The sequence below is a fragment of the Microcaecilia unicolor genome, chromosome 3 (genome assembly GCF_901765095.1).
Source record: "Microcaecilia unicolor chromosome 3, aMicUni1.1, whole genome shotgun sequence".
Classification (NCBI taxonomy): Eukaryota; Metazoa; Chordata; class Amphibia; order Gymnophiona; family Siphonopidae; genus Microcaecilia; species Microcaecilia unicolor.
In genome coordinates, this window is record NC_044033.1 from 499,502,979 (window position 1) to 499,528,359 (window position 25,381).

The following is a 25,381-nucleotide window of genomic DNA, read 5'->3' on the forward strand; positions in this document are numbered from 1 at the left end:
CTAGTTGATAATTGTGTAATTGAAAGACTAGAGGAAATTGGAGCGCCATGGGATTGGAGGTAGTGTTCTATTGTGGATTAAAAACTAGTTAAAAGATAGAAAACAGAGCATAGAGTTAAATGGTCAGTATTCTAAATGGAGAGGGGTAGATAGTGGAGTTCCCCAGGGGTCTGTGCTGGGACTGCTGCTTTTTAACATATTTATAAATGATCTAGAGATGGGAGTAACTAGTGAGGTAATTAAATTTGCTGACAACATAAAGATATTCAAAGATGTTAAACCGCAAGAGGTTTGTGAAAAATTACAAGAGGACTGGGAGACTTGCCAGCTTATAATTGAAAAAGAAAAACGCCTATATTGCGACCCAAATCGGGAGATAGACGTTTATCTCACAAAAACGAATAAAGCGGTATAATCGAAAGCCAAATTTGGACGTTTTCAACTGCACTCCGTCGCGGATGCGGACAAAGTTGATGGGGGCGTGTCAAAGGCGTGGTGAAGGTGGAACTGGGGCGTGGTTATCGGCCGATCAGAGATAGGCGCCTTTCGCTGATAATGGAAAAAAAATATGCGTTTTTAGCGAGAATTTAGGGCACTTTTCCTGGACCCTGTTTTTCCACGAATAGGGCCCCAAAAAGTGCCCTAAACGACCAGATGACCACTGGAGGGAGTCGGGGATGACCTCCCCTGACTCCCCCAGTGGTCACAAACCCCCTCCCACCACAAAAATATGCCGTTTCACAACTTTTTATGTTCACCCTCAAATGTCATACCCACCTCCCTGGCAGCAGTATGCAGGTCACTGGAGCAGTTATTAGGAGGTGCAGTGGACGTCAGGCAGGTAGACCCAGGCCCATCCCCCCCACCTGTTACACTTGTGCTGGTAAATGGGAGCCCTCCACACCGCCCCCCCAAACCCACTGTACCCACATGTAGGTGCCCCCCTTCACCCCTTAGGGCTATAGTAATGGTGTAGACTTGTGGGTGGTGGGTTTTGAGGGGGATTTGGGGGGCTCAACACACAAGGGAAGGGTGCTATGCACCTGGGAGTCTTTTACCTTTTTTTTTTTTGTAACAGTGCCACCTAGGGTGCCCGGTTGGTGTCCTGACACGTGAGGGGGACCAGTGCACTACGACTCCTGGCCCCTCCCACGAACAAATGCCTTGGATTTATTCGTTTTTGAGCTGGGCGCTTTCATTTTCCATTATCGCTGAAAAACAAAAACGCCCAGCTCACAAATTGTCGAATAAAATATGGACGTCTATTTTTTCCCAAAATACGGTTCGGTCCACCCCTTCACGGACCCATTCTTGGAGATAAACGCCCATGGAGATAGACGTTTTCGTTCGATTATGCCCCTCTTGGTATTCAAATGGCAGATGACGTTTAATGTGAGCAAGTGCAAAGTGCAAATAGGAACCCGAACAATAGCTATGTGATACAAGGTTCCACATTAGGAGTCACAGACCAGGAGAAGGATCTAGGTGTTATCATTGATGGTATGTTGAAACCCTCTGCTCAGTGTGTGGCAGTGGCCAAGAAAGCAGATAGGATGTTAGGTATTATTAGGAAAGGAATGGAAAACACAAAGAAGGACATTATAATGTCTTTGTATCGTTCCATAGTGCAACTGTACCTCAACTACTGTGTGCAATTCTGGTCACCGCATCTCAAAAAAGATATAGTAGAATTAGAAAAGGTATAGAGAAGGACGATGAAAATGATAAAGGTGATGGAACAACTTCCCTATGAGGAAAGGCTAAAGTGGCTAGTGCACTTCAGCTTGGAGAAAATATGGCTGAGGGGAGACATGATAGAGGTGGAGTGGAATGGGTAGACATGAACCACTTGTTCAGTCTTTGCAAAAATACTAGGAATCGGGGTACGCAATGAAGCCACAAAGTAGAAAATTTAAAACAAATTGGAGAAAATATTTCTTCAGTCAGCATGTAATTAAACTCTGCAATTCATTGCCAGAGAATGTGATAAAAGCAGTTAGCTTAGCAGGGTTTAAAAAAGGTTTGGATAACTTCCTAAAAGAAAAGTCCATACATTATTCTTGAGATGGACTTGGGGAAAATCCACTGCTTATTTCTAGGATAAGCAGCATAAAATGTATTGTTATGTTTTGGGATTTTGCCAGGTACATGTAACTTGGATTGGCCACTGTTGGAAACAGGATACTGGTCTTGAGGGACATTTGGTCTGTCCCAGTATGGCAACACTTATGTTTCAAAAGCAGTTTGCCAAAGGATTGTCACATTAGATACTGATTATTTTCACTTGAGTCCACTATTAACATCCATAATATGTTGAAAACATCTTTATAATCCAATCTTGATATATGTAGATAAACATCTCTATACATGCTGTGTTTTGCCGATTGGCATCTTCGGGATCCATTCACTCTTGCTGCTGAAAGCAGCACAATAGTCTCTGATAATATGAGAGGAAATGTACATAATTGTTCAACCCCTATTATATAAATATTTAACAAATATACTACATTAAAATCTACTTACTTTAACTTTGTTATCAAATGACCTGGCGATTCAAGGTTTAATCCCCTTCACGACCAACTGCTACAAAATGTTAACACGTGTTTTAAACAACTGATTTTTTAAAACGTTGTTTACATAACAGTGCACTACATAATACAAGATACAAACTTAATTATAACTAATTTACATTATCTCACACCATTCCACTTCCTTATTAAGTCCCATAGGATGTTTATCGTGTGACACGAAACACCTATGGGTTTGTCTTGTTGGGCCGACTGGATGGACCGTGTGGGTCTTTTTCTGCCGTCATCTACTATGTTACTATGTTACTATTGATCCCTCTGCTGGAAGTAACCTGCAATAGCACAGTGAATCTCAGATGTTCTACGAAAAGACAAGGAGTGGGAACAGAATCGGGCTCTTCAAAACAGACCAAAGACACTCAATATAAAATGCAATTTTTAATAAAAAGATGACTCAACACAGTATCATGTTTCGGCACTGATAGTGCCTTCTTCAGGAGTCTTGGTGAACATGTCTGGCAATCCTTAATGTGGATTCACTGTGTCTTAGGTGCTGGACCTCCCTCCTACCTGGGGGGAGGGGTGCTACTCTATCGCACTGCTGCAGCTTGTCTCCAGGCTGTGTCCTCTATGCACCCTCTCTCTGCTGCTACCCCACCTCCAGCAAATAAAACAGAGCAAAAGTAACACAATTTTTAAATATGGCAAAATGAAAAGAGGTATGGTGTTAGTTTCCTTCATTTTTTTTCCCAAGGAAAGCCTAATGAAATAAACATGACCACTCAATGACCCGATTAGGGGGCTGGAAGGTTGTGTAATTTATTGCTATGAGTCAGGATTCTGGGTCCTATTTACAAGTAACTATTATACTCATAGATACAAAATGAGAGCAATCCTTTAGTAAACAGGCCTGTAAACTTAGTCCCACAGATGTTCCAACGGCAGTGGTCAGTGTTGTTTTTAAACGCTGATCATCGCCGGCTAAATTATCCCCCGATATTCAGTGCTGGGCCATGTCTGGGCACCAGCACTGAATATGGGGGATAATTTGGGGCGGCCTGGGCACCTGAGGCTTATGTGGGGCTGTTTGTTATTCAGCCGGGGCCACATAATAGTTATACAGCCACGGCTGAATATTGGGATAGTACCCACATAACCTTTTTCTGTTTAAACAAAAAAAAGCCCCAAGCCCTGACTCCTCCCATACTAATGTCCCCTCTTTTCCTCCGTCCCTCCCCCAGCCTACATCAAGACCCCCCTGCAAGACCCCCCATGCCCCCCAACTGTGAAGGTAAGCCCCGTGGGGTTCAGCTGGGTTGTTGGGGGCAGGAGGGCAGCTCCCTCACTCCTGCCCCTTGTGGAGCCTCTGTAAAATGGTTACTGTGATCTTTTGCAACAATTATTTGACCCATAGGCATTATGAAATAAGATTCATTAACTTCACTTAAATTTTTATTTGTCGGTCTTAAATTCAGCATGGCAGCTGTTTTTTGGAGGCACCACAAGGGGCAGGAGCAAGGGGGCTGCGCTCCTTCCCCCAGTGACTCTGCTGGACCACCAGGGATGTAGGTAAGCCCAAGGACTTATCTTCACAATTGGGGGGGGGGGGAGGGTTGGGAGTCTTGCAGGGGGAGCTTGATGTGGGCTGGGGGAGGGGGAGGGAAAGAGAGGACATTTTCGGGAGGCAGGAGGGGGCTTTTTTTAAAAGAAAAAAAAGTTATATGGGTGCCAGCCCGATATTCAGAGCTGATGCTCGCATAGCTAAGCGGCCTTATTTTGGACAGCTCCTAAATGAATCCGTTTAACTATGCCGGTGCCGGCACTGTATATTGCTGGCACTCACATCACCAGGGGCTGCTCCCCAGTGCCGCCCCTGACCTGCCCACTTTTTTGTTTGGGCAGTCTTGGGATATTCAACGGCACTGTCCGATTAAGTGCCACTGAATATCCCCAGTGGAGGGAAGCTATTTTAGCGGGCAGAAGAGGCTCTTACCTGCTTAAATCACTTTGAATATCAGCCTCAGTATCTAATTGAAAGAAACATTAAAAGTAATAAACTGTATTATATAATAAAAAGAGGGAGGACATTTTTTAACAGCACACACTAATGTCATTAACATACATTTATTGCAGGCTCTATTTTATGCAATTGGCTCAATGGTAAATAATCCCCCATTTCATATTATTTATTTCTTATATTGTTTCTTAGTCTACTGGAATAAATATCTTGATGGTTTTGTTTATATCTATTAAATCATTAATGGGCCCTTTTACTAAGCAGTGGTAAAAAGTGGCCTGCGCTATCCCCAGCAGGGGTCTTTCCCGAGCACTAAGTTCGCTTTTAGCCCTGTCGGGAAATGGACAATTTTTCCTTTGCAGCAATAATGGCCACTGATTTTCCCATTAGCGCGTGAGCACTTGCCGACACCAGTTCTGTAGGTGGTAAGGTTTCATTCACTAACCATGCGCTAATCGGTTAGCAGACGGCAACATAGCTGCGCTAACTGATTAGCACAGAACACGCCTATTCTCTGCCCCAGAGCCGCCCCCAAAGCTAAAAAATGTAAACTATTTTTAGCATGTGGGTAAAACGCGCCAATGCCGAAAATTACCTTGGGACGCCTGAACACTCCCCCCGCGGTAATACATTTAATCGGCGATATGCATGTGTTAGTGCTTACAAGGGTCCCTGAATAAACTATAACATAAATAAGAGCTAGAAAAATTTCTCTAACTGTGCAGACATCTCGTATTCTTTCCTTGAATAGTCTGCAGACAGCATAAGTACTCCCATTATGCTCAGCAAACTTGTTCCTTATTAATCTATGTAACTGGAAGGTTATATTATGCTGTTTGATGGTTCCCACTAGAAAATTAGTAGTCTTTTAAAGAGAATTCATGCCCCATTATATTTATATGCGTTTTGCAGTAACACATAAAGGATAATGAACATCTCGGCCAGTCTGCTGTGCGTATTTTATGTGTTTAATACAGTTATAGTTTTCCATCACTGCTACAGGTGAAGAGAAATCATTTGGAAAAAAAGAACCCCTGAAAATCAGAGATAGAAACCCCCCCACTAAGATAGATATTCAGCTGGCAGTGGTCAGCGTTTTGCTGATCACCAAGAGCTTTATACCTTCAATGTTGGGCCATGTACGCGGTAGCATAATAAGGGGGGGGGGGGGGAGGCAGACCGCCCTGGGTGTCATTTTAGCTGGAGCACCAATTGGGCAGTAATGTAATCCATGGGGCTTAAATATATATATATATATATATATATATATATATATATATATATATATATATATATATATATATATTTTACCTGGGCAATGCTGGCTGGGGAAGCAGTGTTTCAGCTATGCAGGTGTTCCCTCTCCAGCTGCAAACCTACTTGTGTGCATGCACGCATGTGCATGTGTAATCCCCCATTGTAATAGGGATTACTAAGTGTCATCATGAGAGAACTTTCCAGAGTTTTTTGAGGGGACGGTTCTGAGTTGTGGGTGGCAAAGGATCCAGCCCAGGGGGTGGATTCCTGGGTAAGTTGCAGAGAGAAATGTTTTTGGTTGTTGAGTGACAGTGTGGGAGGATTTAGGAGTTAATAAATATTAGTGATCGGGAGTGCCAGGGGCGTAACCAGACAGCAGATTTTGGGTGGGCATAGGGAAGAAGTGGGGGGGGGGCACCAATTGTTCTTCCCTCCCCCCCAACCACCACCCAAAAAATATCTCAGCTGGTGGGAAAACGCTTCTTTCCACCTTGGCAGTCTGCAGCAGGCATGCGCTGAAAACTGACCATACGCAGGTGCCGGTATCATGGACAGTAGCGTTTTCGTTACCATCTGGAGGAAGTCTTCAGCTGGCCGAGCTTGGGATCCCACAGCTACCACTAAATGTGTGCTACTGTTGGGTGGGCCTGAGCCCTAAGTGGGTGGACCCTGGCCCACCCAGGCCCACCTGTGGCTACGTCACTGGGGAGTGCACAGGGTCTTTGATTGCCTGTACTCTAGCCGGAACCCTTGGAGGACAGGGGGAGTTCTGGTTGGGTTCAAGAAACTTAAGGCTGACCAAAGAGGTGGTTTCTACTAATTCCACCATTAACCAGGAGAAGGAGGATCCAGGTGAGAAATTAAGGATCCCAGCCTGGGAGGAGTAAAAAGCTGTTCCGAGTCAAAGGTATTAGCTTGGAGAGGTATTCCTTTTGGAGGAGAGGAGAAGGACAGACAGAGGTTTGATTCACAGGAAGATCTGCTTGTTGCACAAGTACTATAGGTGCAACCTTAGATTGTTTCCCAGAAGAGATGGGTATAGACAGAAGGAGCTGTAAATATGTACATACCATAAAAATTTTAATTGCCTTTAAGAAGTTACACCTTATACCTAGATTGCTCTGGATTATAGTTTGGAATTTGATACCGAGTTGGATTATAAATTGATTGTTTGCTTCAAGGAAGAATTGAACTGCCTGTTGCAGAAGTTTAGTAAAGTTTGGTTATTTTTACATAACACTATGGACTGGAGTCTTTTCTTTGAGTGAGAGTGGAATTCTTTTACTCCCAGACTAGTAAAAAAGAAGAGATTAAGAGTAATAAAGCCCCACTCAAAACCCTATGGCCTTCTGGATTTTTATCCGGCCCCAGCCTGCGTCCAACTCAGTATACTGGAAGGACTAAAACCTTGTTAAAGTATGGAAAAAGAAGTGTCTGATGGATTTCCTTGTGGCCCTGATCTCGGGGTGCCCCTGACCCGCAACGAGCTAGCTGGTGCCCAGAACTGTGAGTGGTTTCCTAATCATGCACAGGAGAGCTTTGCTGCAGGCCTGGGCAGACCTGGCCCTTTTTTGGAAAGCAGGAAGTGCCACCACACCGCACCTCTCCTCATGTTTCTGAGAGACAGGGGACACTGAAGTCTGAGAGTGCTGTGAATCATCATTCCTGGTTGTATTTCTCTGAGAAACAGGGGATACCAGCGATTGAAAATGCTCAGAACTCCAACAATGTACTTGGGTGCATGTCTCTGTGAAACAGGGGATGCTGGAGACTGGGTGCTTTTGAACCCCCACACCAGAATATGTTGGTTGAAGTACACCATAAGAACATAATTACATAAGAGTAGCCATACTGGGTCAGACCAATGGTCCATCTAGCCCAGTATCCTGTTTTCCAAACAGTGACCAAGCCAGGTCACAAGTACCTGGCAGAACCCCAAATCATGGCAACAATCCATACTACAAATCCCAGGGCAGTTTCTTCCCATTTCTGTCTCAATAGCAGACTATGGACTTTTCCTCCAGGAATTTGTCCAAACCTTTTTTAAAACCAAATACAGTAACTGCTTTTACAACATCCTCTGGCAAAGAGTTCCAGAGCTTAACTATTTGTTTAATGAAAAAATATTGCTAATAATAATAATAATAATTTCCTTGAGTGTTCCATAGTCTTTGTACTTTTGGAACAAGTTAAAAATTGATTTTCCTCTGCTCGTTCTACACCACTCAGGATTTTGTAGACCTCAATCATATCTCCCCTCATCCGTCTCTTTACTAAACTGAAGAGCCCAAACCACTTTAGCCTTTCCTCAAACAAGAGGAGTTCCATCCCCTTTATCATTTTGGTTGCTCTTCTTTGAACCTTTTCTAATTCCGCTATATCTTTTTTGATATATGGTGACCAGAACTGAACACAATATTCAAGGTGCAGATGCACCAATAGAGCGATACAAAGGCATCATAGTATTTTTGTTCTTATTCACAATCCATTTCCTAATAATTCCTAGCATCCTGTTTGCTTTTTTGGCTGCCGCCGCACACTGAGCAGAAGATTTCAGCGTATTATCTACAACGACACCAAGATCTATTTCTTGAGTGCTGACCCCCAAGGTGGACCTTACATTGGTTTCCTTTTTCTCTTGCTTTTATTTACTCTCCTTACAAAAATGCTTGTGGCTCTATTTATAGCTTCTTTTAGCGTGGACCACTGTCCTTCCACTTCTCGTTCGTACTCCCAGCCCATCAGCTCCTTCCTCAGGTATTCCTCCATTTTACTAAAATCAGCATGCTTGAAATCTAAGACTTTGAGTTTTGAGTGGCTGCCCTCCACTTCAGCTGTCATATCGAACCAAACCGTTTGATGGTCACTGCCGCCCAGGTGGGCACCCACTCGGACATTTGATACACTATCCCCATTTGTGAGCACCAGATCCAGCATCGCTCCCTCCATCTTGGGTTCCGTCACCATTTGTCTGAGCAGAGCACTTTGAAAAGCATCCACTAACTGTCTACTTTTCTGGCTATCTTTGCACAGGAGAAGGCTTTTACAAGAGCCCTTTTTCACGTAGCTGCGATCATTTTCAACGATAACACTTCAATGTGTTAAGGCACCTGACCTAAACGATTTAAATACTGCAGAACCTAATCTTGACTCCTGAGGCAGGCGTCACTTGACGCCGAAACACGGCCCATGTCGGGTCACTTATCAATAAAGTACTCCTGTTGTCCTAGTCTTGAAGGCCCAGTGTTGCTTTTTTTGTTTTGAATCTGATGGCCAAATTTGTCATTACAAAGAATTATTTTTTTATTTCAGAAAAAAATACTTTTTGCAAATTAAGAGAGTTGCTAAGGGGGCTAGTAGCTTGTTTATTTAGAGCGGAGTTTGAGAGGAAATTTGTTTATGACACCATTTATATTCATCAAATAGTTTTATGTAAACGCTTTATTGATGGCGTGCTTCTGATTTGGGTTGGTGCTGTGGAGGTATTGAATAGATTTATAATATATCTGAATGAATGTGACCCTAATGTGACATTTAGTGTGGTTATTGGGGGTCATGAGATTGATTTTTTTGGATCTCCGTATTAGATGTGAAATCAGTAAGTTTACTACACAGTCATTTCGTAAACTCACTGATCGTAACACACTACTCCATTTTAGGAGTTTCTATCCCTGTCAGTTAAAGGAAAGTATCCCGGTGGGACAATTTTTGTGTTTAAAGCCCTATGTACAACGCAGGACACTCTTATCGCTCAGGCCAGGGGGATGAGGTATAGGTTTTATCAAAGGGGTTATCCTTGGAAAGTAATCAATACATTTCTTAAAAGGGGAGTTAATGGCAATAGAACCTGGCTTTTTAACAACAGTAGGGATATTGAGGATTCTAGGATGACTTGTGTGTTGTCCTATTTTGACAAGGTTTATATTATAAGGAACATTAGGGAAAGGGAAGAGAAATGGGACTTGATATACCACCTTTCTGAGGTTTTTGCAACTTCATTCAAAGCAGTTTACATATATGCAGGTACTTATTTTGTACCAGGAGCAATGGAGGGTTAAGTGACTTGCCCAGAGTCACAAGGAGCTGCAGTGGGAATTGAACTCAGTTCCCCAGGATCAAAGTCCACTGCACTAACCACTAGGCTACGCCTCCACTCCAAAAACATTGGGCGATGTTGTTTTTAAATACACATTTGGTGGAACAGCCCCATTTTGCTTATACTCTGAGCTCTAATCTTACAGAACTCTTTAATATACAAAGGAATAATAGTTCTTTATTGCAACAAAGAATTGGACATTATAAATGTGGTAAATGTGTTTATGGTAGTTTTTTTATAGAGACCACTTTGATTTTGATTCCGCACGCTTAAAAACAATTTAGATTAAGATCATGTACTGATTGTACTTCTAAGCAAGTGGTTTATGGTATCGTATGTCCATGTAATAAGTGGTACATCGGGCAAATCATTTGTCCAATTAAGAATAGGGTTGCTCAACATTTGAGCAATTTGAAATTGCAGAGAATGGAGGCGCCATTAGTCTCCCATTGGAGTTAGGCACAGCATAATCTGACTGAGTTGTGATTTGTAGTTCTTCTACAGGTAGAGTCTTGGCGGAGAAGTGATATCTCGCAAGCTTTCATACAGAAAAAAAGAGTGTAAGATTTATATGTGGGGCACAGTGGAGCCAGCAGGCCTAAATAAAGAAGCTGATTGGTCTTTGTTTTGATTGATAGCCCTATTTAGTGGGAGCGTTTCTGGGGATGGGTCCTCAGTTTGGCAGTGAGCGTTCTTTTGCTGCTTGTTTTACTCTATTGCAATGCGGTCTGAGCAATTTCAAGTTTGGTTTAAGGTAGCTTCCGTTTGTGACTTAATTTCAGTTCTGGCTCCTGATGATGCTGTTTGGTGAAACACGATATTGTGTTGGGCCCAGAGACACTGGAAGCAAGCGGTTTTATTTCCACATTGACCTGGTTCAACCCCGGAGGTAGACCCATCTGTTGAGCAGCTATGTGCTGATATGATTGCATGGATGTCTTTAACAGCACTTGAAGATTTGTGAGATGTTATTCAAGTGAACAATAACCAGTGGATCTTCTTAGTGCTGAACTGGGGTTTGGGAGCGACATTCTTTTTGAAGCATTTATTGAGCTGGGACGTGAGGACAATTCATAGTTGTGAACTATTGCTTTTTGAACTGCTTCAGAGAGTGGGGGCAGCTGGGGTGTTGTCTGGGGAGGGTGTGGGTTGTTTGTATTTGGGATTTTATATATCTTTTTGAATAAAGATTGTTAGAAGTGGTAATTGCATATGATTGTATGTATGAATCATACCACTTTTTAGATTGCGAACCCAGTTCTTGTGATTGCACTGGAGTGGAGTTCTAAGTCGGGGCTTCCCCCTTAGAAAATTTACTCTTTATTAGCTGGTAATCACCTTCTACTCCCGAGGGGGGCAACGGTAGATTGGTCTGATATGATACGCTTGCACAAATATATTGCATGTACTGAATTTCACTCAGCCATGCTAGTCGCATACTGTCATGTTCAGTGGATTCCAAGTGGTCTGAGAATATATAAAGAGCCACAGTTCCTGGATGATTCAACCTATGTGGGGCAATGGAATGAGATTATTTCTCAATGCTCCCTAGATTGAATGTTTAATGATAACTACAGGGGACATTTGATCAAAAGTTAAATGTCCTGAAACAGACACGACCATAAGCAGTATTTGATCAGCAGTGGCAGGAACATCATGTTTTTAATATGACAGAGTCAACAAGGAATCATTCAAGGGAAAGCTTGCCTCACCAATTTGCTCTGTTTCTTTGAATGTATAAAGATGAGCCAACTGATGTACTATATCTAGATTTTCAGGTACAGAGAACAGAAACGGAAATGATAAAGGGGATGGGACAACTTCCTATGAGGAAAGGCTAAAGTGGCTAGGGCTCTTCAGCTTGGAGAAGAGATGGCTGAGGGGAGATATGATGAAGGCTTATAAAATACTGAGTGGAGTGGAACTGGTAGATATGAATCGCTTGTTTACTCTTTCTAAAAATACTTGGACTAGGGGGCACACAAAGAAGCCACTAAGTAGTAAATTTAACACAAATCGGAGAAAATATTTCTTTACTCAATGAGTAATTAAACTCTGGAATTTCCTAAAATAAAAGTCCATAAGCCATTATTATGATGGACTAGGGGAAAATCCACTTCATATTCTAGGATAAGCAGCATCAAATCTGTCTTGCCATTCTGGAATCTTGCCAGTAACTTGTGACCTGGATTTGGCCACTGTTGGAAACAGAATACTGGGCTTGCTGGGCATTCGGTCTGTCCCAGTATGGCAATGCTTATGTTCTGTTTGACAAAGTCCCTCATGAGAGCCTCCTGAGAAAATTAAAAACCCATGGGATAGGAAGCAATGTTTGGTTGTGGATTAGGAATTGGTTGCTGGATAAAAATCAGAGGGTAAGGTTAAATGGCCAATTCTCTTATTAAAGGGGGGTGAATAGTGGAGTGCCCCAGGAATCTGCACTGGGATCAGTGCTATTTTACATATCACGCATATCACTGAAGACCCATCTCTTTAATAAAGCATACCACAACGATCAACCAATGTGAATATGCACAACTCGCCTATATATGTTTAGAACTGTTTCTCAATTATCTGCTTGTATACTATAACTTCGTTTAATTATCATCATGATGACCAAGACTTTGTAATACTAAATGTTTATTTACTAACATTCTTCCACTACTCATGATGTATTGTAAGCCACTTTGAGCCTGCAAAGAGGTGGGATAAGGTGGGATACAAATGCAATAAATAAATAAAAATAAATAAATAAATATATTAATGATCTGGAAATGGGAATGACAAGGAGGTGATTAAATTTGCAGATAACACAAACTATTCAAAGTTGTTAAAAGGCATGCAGATTGTGAAAATTTACAGCAAGAGCTTAGGAATTTGGAAGACTGGATATCCAATTGGCAGATGAGATTTAATGTGGACAAGTGCAAAGTGATGCATATTGGGAGGAATAATCCGTATCATAGCTATATGATGCTAGGTTCCATACTAGGAGTCAAGACCCAAGAAAAAGATCTAGGTGTCTTTGTAGAGAATATGCTGAATATTCTGCCCAGTGTGTGGCAGTGGCCAAAAAAAAAGCAAACAGAATATTAGGAAAGGGATAGAAAATAAGATATAGAACATTATAATTCCACTGTAACGCTATATGATACTACCACACCTTGAGTATTGTGTGCATTTGTGGTTGATGTATCTTTAAAAAGATATAGCACAATTAGAAAAGGTTCAAAGAAGGGTGACCAAAATGATTAAAGGAATAGAACTCCTCTCATATGAGGAAAGAGGTTAGGATTCTTCAGCTTGAAAAAGAGACAGCTGAGAGGGTGCTAAAATAGAGGTCTACAAAATACCGAGTGGAGTAGAACACGTAACATTAAAAAAAGTATAAAGACTACGGGACACTCAAGGAAGTTACATGGTAGTATATCTGGGTTTAAACGGATGAAAAGTCGAAAGCCACTGCTTGTCCATGGGATCAGCGGCATGAATCTTACTACTATTTGGCATTATATCAAATATTTGTCACCTGAATTGGCCACTGTTGGAAGCAGGATACCGGGCTAGATGGACCATTGGTCTGACCTAGTGTGGCTAGTCTTATGTTCTTATGTTAACCTTCACATGTATTGCATCTCTGAATATACATATTAATTTACTTACCCGCACTGACATTTAAAGTAACGTGGCAGAAAATCGACCCTAATATTTTTTAACATGAACTGCTCTATAGAGTCTTCCAAGGAAAGAGCCTACTCTTAGGAGTATACAGATAATGTCCAGCTTTATTATGGCTGTCAACAGGGTGGGAAAAAAAAATGTCTCAAAAAATGTTACCAGTTCGATGTTGTTATGAGTACTGCTTACAGAGAGGGTTAACAGCTTGTACTTGTATGATGTATTTGAAGTTAGTCTGAAAGCCATTATTATGACCTTGCGCTGACCACATTCCATGAAGTGTTACATGATCAGGGACAGGGAAGTTGCTTAATGGAAGTTATATAGTAGCTAGATGTATCCTTGTCACACTTCATCTAAACTGATACATTGCAATGGTCCACACCACTCAGACCTTGCAATTACTGTCCAATTCCACACTGCCACTATAATGAAAAATAATTAGGAGCCTGAAAATGAGTTTTCGCATGAAATGGTTTCAGTGCTTGGACACAATCGCCTTTGGCAGATGGCTGTGAGTTTGCTTTAATATAATAAAGACAGTTAATCATCTTTAAAGAGTGCCCAGAATGAATAAACTTTTAGGACTCCTTTCTCTATTGAATCTCACACATTGATCAAAATGCTTAATGCCCCAGAGTTTAAGATCTCTGTTTTTTAAATGCTGTGAAATTAAACGCAGTGATCAAATCTCGCCTACCAGGAGATTGAAAATAGGGGAACTAAAACTGAGACAGGAATGAATTATTTGAACCTCAATGGCTGAAATATTTTTGCTTAAGATGGGGGAAAATGTATTATGACAAAAAAAATAAATAAAATGTTTTCATTAACCAGATGCTGTGTGTGCAGAAATGTGACAGAAATGCTTGAAATGTTTTCCACCGTGTGAAGTCTAGCTAAAAGAAATGGGATTCATGGGATAAGTTTCAGAACTATGAATATAGGTACAGTGTGATTTACCCATGGAAAGAGTCACCATCAAATGATCGTCCTTTTCCAGACTAATAGCAGTGCATTAAAACAGATAAAAAGTATATTCACTGTGAAATCCTACAAGATATTTCTTGAGGGGTTGCTTAGATTAGATGACTAAAATATCACCTATCCATTTTCAGATGTGTTTGCACTGTTTTGACCTCTCAACAATCATTCACACCTATAACAGGAGCAAAATAGGGGCGACACCAGTGATTTCAAATAGGCCTTAGTTACTAAGGGGCCATTGCGGTAGGCTCTACGCATTTGCAGCATGTGCCAAAATGAGACTACTGCCAGGATAGTGTTCCCCCCCCCCCCCCCTTGGCACTTTACTGCACAGGTGGCTGCAGTTTCAGGGATCATGAGGAAACATTGTCAAGATTTATTTTAGTTACATTTGTACCCCATGCTTTCCCACTCATGGTAGGCTCAATGGGACTTACATATACAGGTACTTATTTATACCTGGGGCAATGGAGGATTAAGTAACTTGCCCAGAGTCACAAGGAGCTGTGCCTGAAGTGGGAATCAAACTCAGTTCCTCAGGACCAGAGGCCACCACCCTAACCACTAGGCCACTCCTCTACTCATGAGGAAACATTGGAATATTGTCAAGATGCTCCCGGTTTTCTCTAAGACTAAAATAAGGTTTGCTTATAGCCATGGTCAAAACTTAAAAGAACTGCTGTGTCCATCTTTACCACCATCGAGAGAGCTTGGGTTGATGAGTTACAGTGGACGTAAGAAATGCAATAATTGTAGAATGTGCCCGGTGATGATGGAAACAGACGGGTTTGTGCATCCTGTCTCTGCACAGACATATGAACTGTATGTGAACATTGACTGTAAATCTGAATATGTGGTCTACTGCATTCACTGTCCCTGTGACAAGCTTTATGTAGGGTAGACATCGCGTCAGCTTGCAATCCATCTTAACGGAACATAAGAGCGCTATAAAAACGTGTAAAAGCACTTCACCACTAGCCCTGCATTGCAACGTGCTGCAGCATTCTTTCATGACCCTGAAATGTCTTGTACTACAACAGATCGATGAACCCATAGGAAGAAGAGGGATGACCAACAGGAAACGTGTTTTACTCCAGAAGGAGCAACAATGGATTTTCAAACTAAACTCTCAGGCTCCTGAGGGTTTAAACATAAGAGTGGAATGGTGTCATTTTTTTCTGAGGGAACCAGTTCTGTCAGAATTTTCTATGCCTCCTTTACGATGGAATATGTTTACTTTACACTATCCCTTTAAGTCTGTCAACCGGTTGGTTGCCATGATTTGATAGCGCCTGACGTTTCACCTATTTAAAGAGGGACGCTATTTTCCTAAAGCTGTCTTCCGTGTGAAGAGACAGATTGGTTCTCTCGATGTACGTGGGATCTTACTGGAGTGCGCGTTTGCGTGACTGTATAATTCCATGAAGCGCCGATTTTTGTGTTTCCTTCTACTAGAGCTCCTGACCGCTGGACCCTGAAGCAGACATCGAAACGTCTGGCCACCGTCGGAACCGAGGAAGACATGCCTAAGCTAAGTTAAATGTTTTCAACTTACTATAGCACAGGCATTTTTCGTAAGTGGCGTTTTATGTTGGGTGGATGCTGGATGCTGTCAACTGTATTTGTAGGAGGTTTTTTTCTTGTCAATGATGAAGCAGCCCTGCTCCTAGTGTTCTCAACGCGAGTGAGCTTCTTGAGGCTTTTTCCTCCTGTACAGACAGTGATGCCCAGTTGTCATATAGTTGATGAATTTCCACCGTTTTGTGTATATTTGAAAGTGCTTTGTGGAGTTCTTACCCTGTTTATGATTTTGGATATTATACTATAATATTCTTTGTCTTATTTTCTATTATTTTTTTATCCCTTTCCTACTAATTCCTAACATTCTGTTTGCTTCTTTGATCACCGCCACACACTGGAAAGATGATTTCAGCGTATTGTCCATAATGACACCCATATCTTTTTCTTGGGTGCTGACTCTTAGGGTGCAACCTACTATCAAATAACTAAGATTTGCATTAGTCTTCCCAATATGCATCGCTTTGCCACATTAAATCTCATGTGCCAATTGGATACCCATTCTACTAACTTTCTAAGGGCTCCCTGCAATTTTTCACAGTCCACGTGTGTTTTGAAAACTTTGAATAGTTTTGTGTTTTCTGCAAATTTAATCACCTAACTCACAGTTACCATTTCCAGATCATTAATAAATATGTTAAATAGCACCGGCTATAGACACCTGGGGCACTCCACTATTCACTCTCCTCCACTGAGAGACTTGGCCATTTAATCCTATCCTCTCAACCATTTCCTAATCCACAAAAGAACATTGCCTCCTATCCCATGGGTTTTTTTTATTTTCTCAGGAGCCTCTCATGAGGGACTTTGCCAAACTTTTTCTCAAAATCTGGATACACTACATCAACTGGCTCACCTTTATCCATATGTTTATTCAGGCATTAATATGTAACTTATCCTTAAATCGAGCGTGGTACCAGAAGATTGGAGGGTGGCCAACGTAACGCTGATTTTTAAAAAAGGTTCCTGAGGAGATCCGTGAAATTTTAGACTGGCGAGTCTGACATCGATGCTGGGCAAAATGGTAGAGACTATTATTTCAGTTTTGGAGGCCGTATCTTGTGAAGGATGTGAAAAAAATGGAAGGGGTGCAAAGAAAGGCTATGAGAATGGTATGGGATTTGCATTGCAAGACGTATGAGGAGAGACCTGCGGACCTGAACATGTATACGTTGGAGGAGAGGAGAAACAGGGGTGATATGATACAGACGTTCAAATATTTGAAAGGTATTAATCTGCAAACAAACCTTTTCCAGAGAGGGGAAGGCGGTAGAACGAGAGGACATGAAATGAGATTGAAGGGGGGCAGACTCAAGAAAAATGTCAGGAAGTATTTTTTCATGGAGAGAGTGGTGGATGCTTGGAATGCCCTCCCGCGGGAGGTGGTGGAGAGGAAAACGGTAACAGAATTCAAACATGTGTGGGATAAACATAAAAGAATCCTCCTCAGAAGGAAGGGATCCCCAGAAGCTTAGCCAGCAGTGGGAGGCAGGGCAGGTTGGGAGGTGGGGATAGTGCTGGGCAGACTTATACGGTCTGTGCCCTGAAAAAGACAGGTACAAATCAAGGTAAGGTATACACAAAAAATGACATGTGAGTTTATCTTGTTGGGCAGACTGGGTGGACCGTGCAGGTCTTTTTCTGCCGTCATCTACTATGTTACTATAAAGAACAAAATTACAGAGCATATTCAAAAGCATGGATTATTGAGACAAAGTCAACATGGATTTAGTGAAGGAAAATCTTGCCTTACCAATCTACTACATTTCTTTGAAGGGGTGAACAAACATGTGGATAAAGGTCAGCCAGTTGATATTTTGTATCTGGATTTTCAGAAGGCATTTGATAAAGTACCTCATGAAAGACTCCAGAGGAAATTGGAGAGTCATGGGATATGAGGTAGTGTTCTATTGTGGATTAAAAACTGGTTAAAAGATAGAAAACAGAGAGTAGGGTTAAATGGTCAGTATTCTCAATGGAGAAGGGTCGTTAGTGGGGTTCCCCAGGGCTCTGTGCTGGGACTACTGCTTTTTAAAATATTTATAAATGACCTAGAGATGGGAGTAACTAGTGAGGTAATTACATTTGCTGATGAAAATGTCATTCAATCGTGGGAGGATTGTGAAAGATTACAAGAGGACCTTATGAGACTGGGGGACTGGGCGTCTAAATAGCAGATGATGTTTAAAGTGAGCAAATGCAAAGTGATGCATGGGGGAACGAGGAACCTGAATTATAGCTACATCATGCAAGGTTCCACATTAGGCGTCACTGACCAGGAAAGGGATCTAGTTGTCATCGTTGATGATACGTTGAAACCTTCTGCTCAGTGTGCTGCTGCGGCTAAGAAAGCAAATAGAATGTTAGGTATTATTAGGAAAGGAATGGAAAACAAAAATGAGGATGTTATAATGCCTTTGTATCGCTCCGTGGTGCTACCACACCTCAAATATTGTGTTCAATTCTGGTTGCCGCATCTCAAAAAAGATATAGTGGAATTGGAAAAGGTATAGAGAAGGGCGACGAAAATGATAAAGGGGATGGGACGACTTCCTTATGAGGAAAGGCTAAAGTGGCTCGGGCTCTTCAGCTTGGAGAAATGGCGACTGAGGGAAGATATAATAGAGGTCTATAAAATAATGAGTGGAGATGAATGGGTAGATGTGAAGCATCTGTTTACGCTTTCTAAAAATACTAGGACGAGGGGGCATGCGATGAAGCTACAATGTAGTAAACTTAAAACGAATCAGAGAAAATTTTTCTTCACCCAACATGTAATTAAACTCTGAAATTCATTGCCAGAGAATGTGGTAAAGGTGGTTAGCTTAGCGGAGTTTAAAAAAGGTTTGGCTGGCTTCCTAAAGGAAAAGTCCATAGACCATTATTAAATGGACTTGAGGAAAATCCACTATTTCTGGGATAAGTAGTATAAAATGTTTTGTACTTTTTTGGGGGGATCTTGCCAGGTATTTGTGACCTGGATTGGCCACTGTTGGAAACAGGATGCTGGGCTTGATGGACCTTTGGTCTGTCCCAGTATGGCAATACTTATGTACTTATGTACATTCAAAGAAATGAAGCAAATTGGTGAGGCAAGACTTCCCTTGGCTGAATCAATGTTGACTCTGTCTCATTAAACCATGTTTGTCTATGTTTTCAGTGATTTTATTCTTTACAAAGGTTTCTACTATTTTGCCCAGCACTGATGTCAGGCTTACCAGTTCGTAATTTCCTGGATCACCCCTGGATCTCTTTTTAAAATCAGCTATAAATTAGCCACCATGAAATTTTCACTACCAGCTAATCAGCAATTTCATATTTGAGTTCTTTCAGTACCCTGAGGTGTACACCATTCGGTCCAGGTGATTTACTAATCTTTAATTTGTTGATTTGGCTCAGTACATCTTCCAGGTTCACAGAGATTGCTTTCAGTTATTCTGCATTGAAACCTTTGAAAATTATCTCTGTTACTGTAGATCTCTTACATCTTCTTCAGTAAAGATCGAGGCAAATAATTCATTCAGCCCCTCTGCTATGTCCCCATCCTCCCTGAGTGCCCATTTTACTCCTTGATGATCTAACAGTCTCATGGATTTCCTCACAGACTTTTTGCTTCTGATATACGTGAAAAAGCTATTACTATGAGTTTTTGCCTCCTTGGCATGTTGTATCTTTTGGCCTTCTTTATCAATGCTTTGCATCTAAATTGCCAGTGTTTATGTTGCTTCTTGTTTTCTTCATTTGGATCTCTTTTTTCCCATCTTCTGAAAAATGACTTTTTGGCTGTAATAGCCTTTTTCATTTCTCCCTTTAACCATTTGCTCTTCTTGTTGGAATAATGTATTGTATTTTACATGCATTGTCTGTCAGCAATGTTTTTCTCTGTGATTACTCTGTGACCTCTGATGTGAATTGCCTAGAGAGGTCACACCCATGCAACTTCCTGTGGGTGTGATTAGGCACAGCACATGGAGCTCTAATGATCTCTCCTAACCTGAGGATCTATGGTGTGAGCATCCATTACCATCTAAGCACATGGAAAGAGCTGATAATCCAAATGTATAGTATTATGTTTATATAAGCCTGTCTGAATATAAATCTAACTACAAACTGTGAGTAAACAGATGTTTTGTTACTTCAACTTTAAAGTGACTCAGCAGTGAATTATTCTGGGGTGTATGTGAGAGAGATGAAGAAAAGAAATTAACATTTCTAAAGCTGAAGCTGTGTGTGTAAAATCTGCTAATTATTTACTACAAATAATCCAACACTTCTTTCCACTTTTTTTTTTAATACGTGAAATATATCTGGTCTAGGCTTCCAAAGTTGTATTTTTAAACAATGTTCATACCTGATTAAGGGGCCCTTTTACTAAGCTGTATAAGCATCTACATGTGCCCAACACACACCAAAATGGAGTTACCACCTGGCTACCACATGGCTCTTGCGACAATTTCATTTTTGGAGTGCGTCCAATAGCTCATCCAAAAAAATAATTTTTATTTTGGATGCGCGTATTGGGCGCGCACCAAATGGCACTTGACGCGTGTAGGTCATTACCGCCTGGTTACCATGTGAGACTTTCCCACTAGGTCATTGGCTGGTGGTAAGGTCTCAGACCCAAAATGGATGCGCAGCAATTTTCATTTGCCGCATGTCCATTTTCGGCAAAAATTTTAAAAAGGCGCTGGAATCTGCGCACGCCCGAAACACATGTCCACTTTTCAGCGTGTCTTTGTAAAAGGGCCCCTAAAAGTCCTAAACTTTGCAGTTGAGACTTTCAGCTTTTTATTAACCATTTTGCTCATTTTAGCAGAGTTACCCTTTCGAAAATTAAATGTTGCTACAGTAGATTTTCTTAATGACTGTACTCATTATTAAGACAAATTTGATTATGCTATGATCACTGTTTTCAAATGGACCCAACACTGTTACATCTTGTACTAAGTAGTGCATGTGACTAAAGACTAGGTCTAAATATAGCCCCACCTCTTGTTGGTTCCTGAACCAGTTCATCTAAGAATTAATCATTTATTACTAGGAATTGTATCTCATTAGCAATCCCAGATGTGCCATTTAACCACTCAATATTGGAGTAAGCAAAATCACCCATTATTCTACTTTAGCCGATTTTTCTAGATTTTCTAATTTTTGTTAATATATCTTCATCTGTCTGATTTTTCTGTCCTAGTGGACGGTAGTATAGCCCTACATGTATATTCTTTCCCTACAGACATGGGATTTCTTTCCATAAGGATTCCACATTGCTGTCTATTTCATGCAGAATTTTTATTTTGTTAGTCTCAATTCCCTCTTTAACATACAACGTAGCCCCCCTCCAATTTGGTCTACCCTATAATTGTGATATAATTTTTACTCTGTTAACAGTTTCCCATTGATTGTCCTCCTTCCAGCAGGTTTCTTCATTTAGTGCTATAGTATACTCTAACTCTCCAACCCCTCTGCAGTCTGCTTTAGATAAAATCTCCTCATGGCTCATGCAAAACAAACTACTACTTCACTCATCAAAGACAACTGCCTACAGGGTAATACGTCCAGTCCTTCAGTTCCCCCCCTCTTTATTGGGTTTTCAGTTGGAGTTGGTAGCGTAATTTAGATATGTAGAAATCATTCTTGACAATGAATTGTCATTCGGTCCTCATTTTGCAGATCTAGCCAGAACTTGCTTCATTATTCTGAGAAAATGTCATGCTGTCCACTTCTTCCTTGATCAAAAGTCTCAAATGACCATTCTTTATGCTACACTAATTTCACGCCTAGATAATTACAACACCATTTACTCCAGTATTACTCAATCTCTCACCCATCAACTCCAAATCATTCAGAACACAGCTTTACAATGCTTTGCTCACGCAAGAAAATTTGATCACTTCACCCCGCTCTTCATCCAACATCATTGCTTACCAATTAATTATCATAATAATAAGATTTTGTCCATAATGACTCCCCTATACGTCTCATCTGTGATAACCCAATATGCGCCTTCCAGACTTTTAAGGTCTTTGAATGACAGCCGCCTACACATCCCCTCATCTGCCACTGCTAGGCTTAAGTCCACAAGACATTCTGCTTTTTACTGTACTGTCCCATCCCTGTCAAATTCTCTACCATCTACTCTCTGTCTCAAGCTTGGATTTTAGTGAAAAGTTATGATCCCCCTCCAGCCACCAAGTGGGACATATGTGGTAAGGAAGAATCGCTGTGGGTTAATCTGGAAAGAGGGAATGGAAATGCATTTACACTGTCTCAGCACAAGTTCTTCAGTAGTTGACAGAATTTACAGTATAAATAGGTTGTTGTTGGAAGGTAATTATCCACAAGTGCTATCTGAAATCATCTTAATTCCTTTACCAAAATCCTCAAGTGGGGATTTGACTAGAGTCAAAAATATCAGCCTGTGGCATTTATTCCTTAGATGGCTAAACTTTTGAGTTTTTAGTGAATGAACAATTTCAAACATTGGTAGAGACCTTTAATATAATTCATAAAATGCAACATGGTTATAGATCATACCATGGTACAGAAACATTACTTCTGGTCCTTATCACAAAAATAAGACATTCTTCGAGTGGGAAAACAAGCTTTCTTATTGCAGTTTGACATTTCAGCAGCGTTTGATGCTGTAGATCACTCAGTTCTTCTTACATTGAAGGAATTAGATATTTCTGGAAGAGTACTTCAATGGTTTGAACAATTCTTTAAAAATAGGACTTACAGTGTTAAAGGAAGGGGTGGAATATCTTCTAGTTGGAGCCCTGGTTGTGGAGTCTGACAAGGTTCTCCGCTTTCTCCTTCTCTGTTTAACATATATTTTATTTCTCTGAGTGATTATTTTCTGGGTGATGAGATGTCTGTACTATCTTATGCAGATGATTTATTTCTTTTGGGTACTGCTTTACTTAGTTGGGATAGTACCTTGGATTCTATCAAATACAATCCAGTTCATTTTCGAAAGTAATCGCCGGCCATCTTCCGACACAAATTGGGAGATGGCCGGCGATCTCCTGAACCCGGCCAAATCGGTATAATCGAAAGCTGATTTTGGCCGGGTTCAACTGCTTTCCGTCGCGGAGCCAGCGAAACATCAAGGGGGCGTGTCAGTAGGGTAGTGAAGGCAGGACGGGGGCGGGATGGGGGCGTGCTCACGAGATGGCCGGCTTCGCCCAATAATGAAAAAAAAAGCCAGGTTTATAGAGTATTTCGCTGGCTGTACTTGGTCCCTTTTTTTTCACGACCAAGCTTCAAAAAGGAGCCCCAACTGACCAAATGATCACCGGAGGGAATTGGGGATCACCTCCCCTTACTCCCCCAGTGGTCCCCAAACCCCCTCCCACCCAAAAAAACAAAACAAAACTATTTTGCCAGCCTCTATGCCAGCCTCAAATGTCATATCCAGCTCCCTGATAGCACTATGCAAGTCCCTGGAGCAGTTTTTAGTGGGTGCAGTGCACTTCAGACAGGTGGGCCTAGGCCCAACCCCCCCCCCTACCTGTTATACTTGTGGTGGTAAATGGGAGCCCTCCAAACACCCACCCAAAACCCACTGTACCTACATGTAGGTGCCCCCCATTCACCCCTTAGGGCTATGGTAATGGTGTAGAGTTGTGGGGAGTGGGTTTTGGGGGGATTTGGGGGGCTCAGCACCGAAGAGAAGGGAGCTATGCAGCTGGGAGCTATTTTTATTATTTTTAAAAATTTTTAGAAGTGCCCCCTAGGGTGCCCAGTTGGTGTCCTGGCATGTGAAGGGGGCCAGTGCACTACAAATGCTGGCTCCTCCCGTGACCAAATGCCTTGGATTTAGCCGGGTTTGAGATTGCTGGCATTATTTTCCATTATGGCTGAAAACCGATGCTGGCCATCTCAAACCCGGTGAACTCTGACATTTGGCTCCGCCCACTTATGGCACCGGCCCCCAAGATGGCCGGCCAGCTATTTGGCTGGCGCCGTTCGATTATGCCCCTCTATATCTCTTTGATAGATAATTGGGCTGTGAGTCATCTTTTAAAATTAAATAAACAGAAGACAAAGGTACTTTGGTTTGGATATACAGACAAAGTTCTAAATGCAATTATTACATTATTTTCAGGAGAGGTGTTAAATATTGAAGACCATTCTAGAGTATTAGGTGTAATTCTGGATTTAACCTTGTCTTTTGAGAAACAGATTAATATTCTCAGTAGAAGGAGGGGTTTTTTTAAGCTTCGATAGCTTTGGGCAATAAGATCTTCATTAATGAACGATGATTTTAGATCTGTTGCTTAAGCTCTCTTGCTGCCACAGTTGGATTATTGTAATTCACTGTATTCTTATGTTTAAGTAAAACAGTTAAAACACCTAAAGTTGATGCAAAATACAACTATTAGATTGATTACTGGGATTTGGCGCTTTGATAGCATTTTCATTGGCTAATGATAAGTAAATGTATTGACTTTACAGTTTTCTGTTTGATTTTTAAGTCAATCTTTGGCTTGAATTCTGAGGGTTTAACTGAGCTGTTGACTTTTTCATCTACAGAAAGGTCTCTGGGCTTCTTGGAAACTGAAGTTGGGTTTTCGTTCTTTGAAAAATGTTTGGTTTAAATGTGTCTTGGAAGCCTGTTTTCCATTTGGAAGCTTCCTTTGGATTTCAGGTCTATATCTTCTCATCTCTCTTTTAGGAAATTGTTAAAGACTTACTTGTTTGAACAATAACTCTGACTTTATTTTATAGTTTTGTTTGTTTTAAATTTGTTTTGTTTTGTTTTAGTTTTTACATGTTATGCTGTTAACACTACTTGTCATTTTCTTATTATTGAAGTTTTTAAGAACATAAACTGCTTTGAATCCTCTGGGAATAACAGCAGTATAGAAAATTCCAATAGTATAGTATAGTAGTACAATATAGTATAGTATAGTATACACAAACTTCCTTCAGTCAGAAGATTTAATTGAAGACATTCACAAGACAGCAATGAAAGGGGAAGTACTACTATTAGGTAATTTTAATATGCTGGATGTTGATTGAGGAGACCTTGCTACAGGGTCATCTAGAAGCAAGGGATCTTGGATTTTCTACATTAAGAATTGTTCCAGAATTTGGTAATGGAACCCATGCAGGATGGAGCTCTTCTGTATATGGTGCTTACAAACGGAGAGTGTTTTTGATGTTACAGTGGGTGATCATTTGGCGTCTGGTGATCTCCAAATGATGTGGTTCAATATTAAGACACAGAAGGATAGG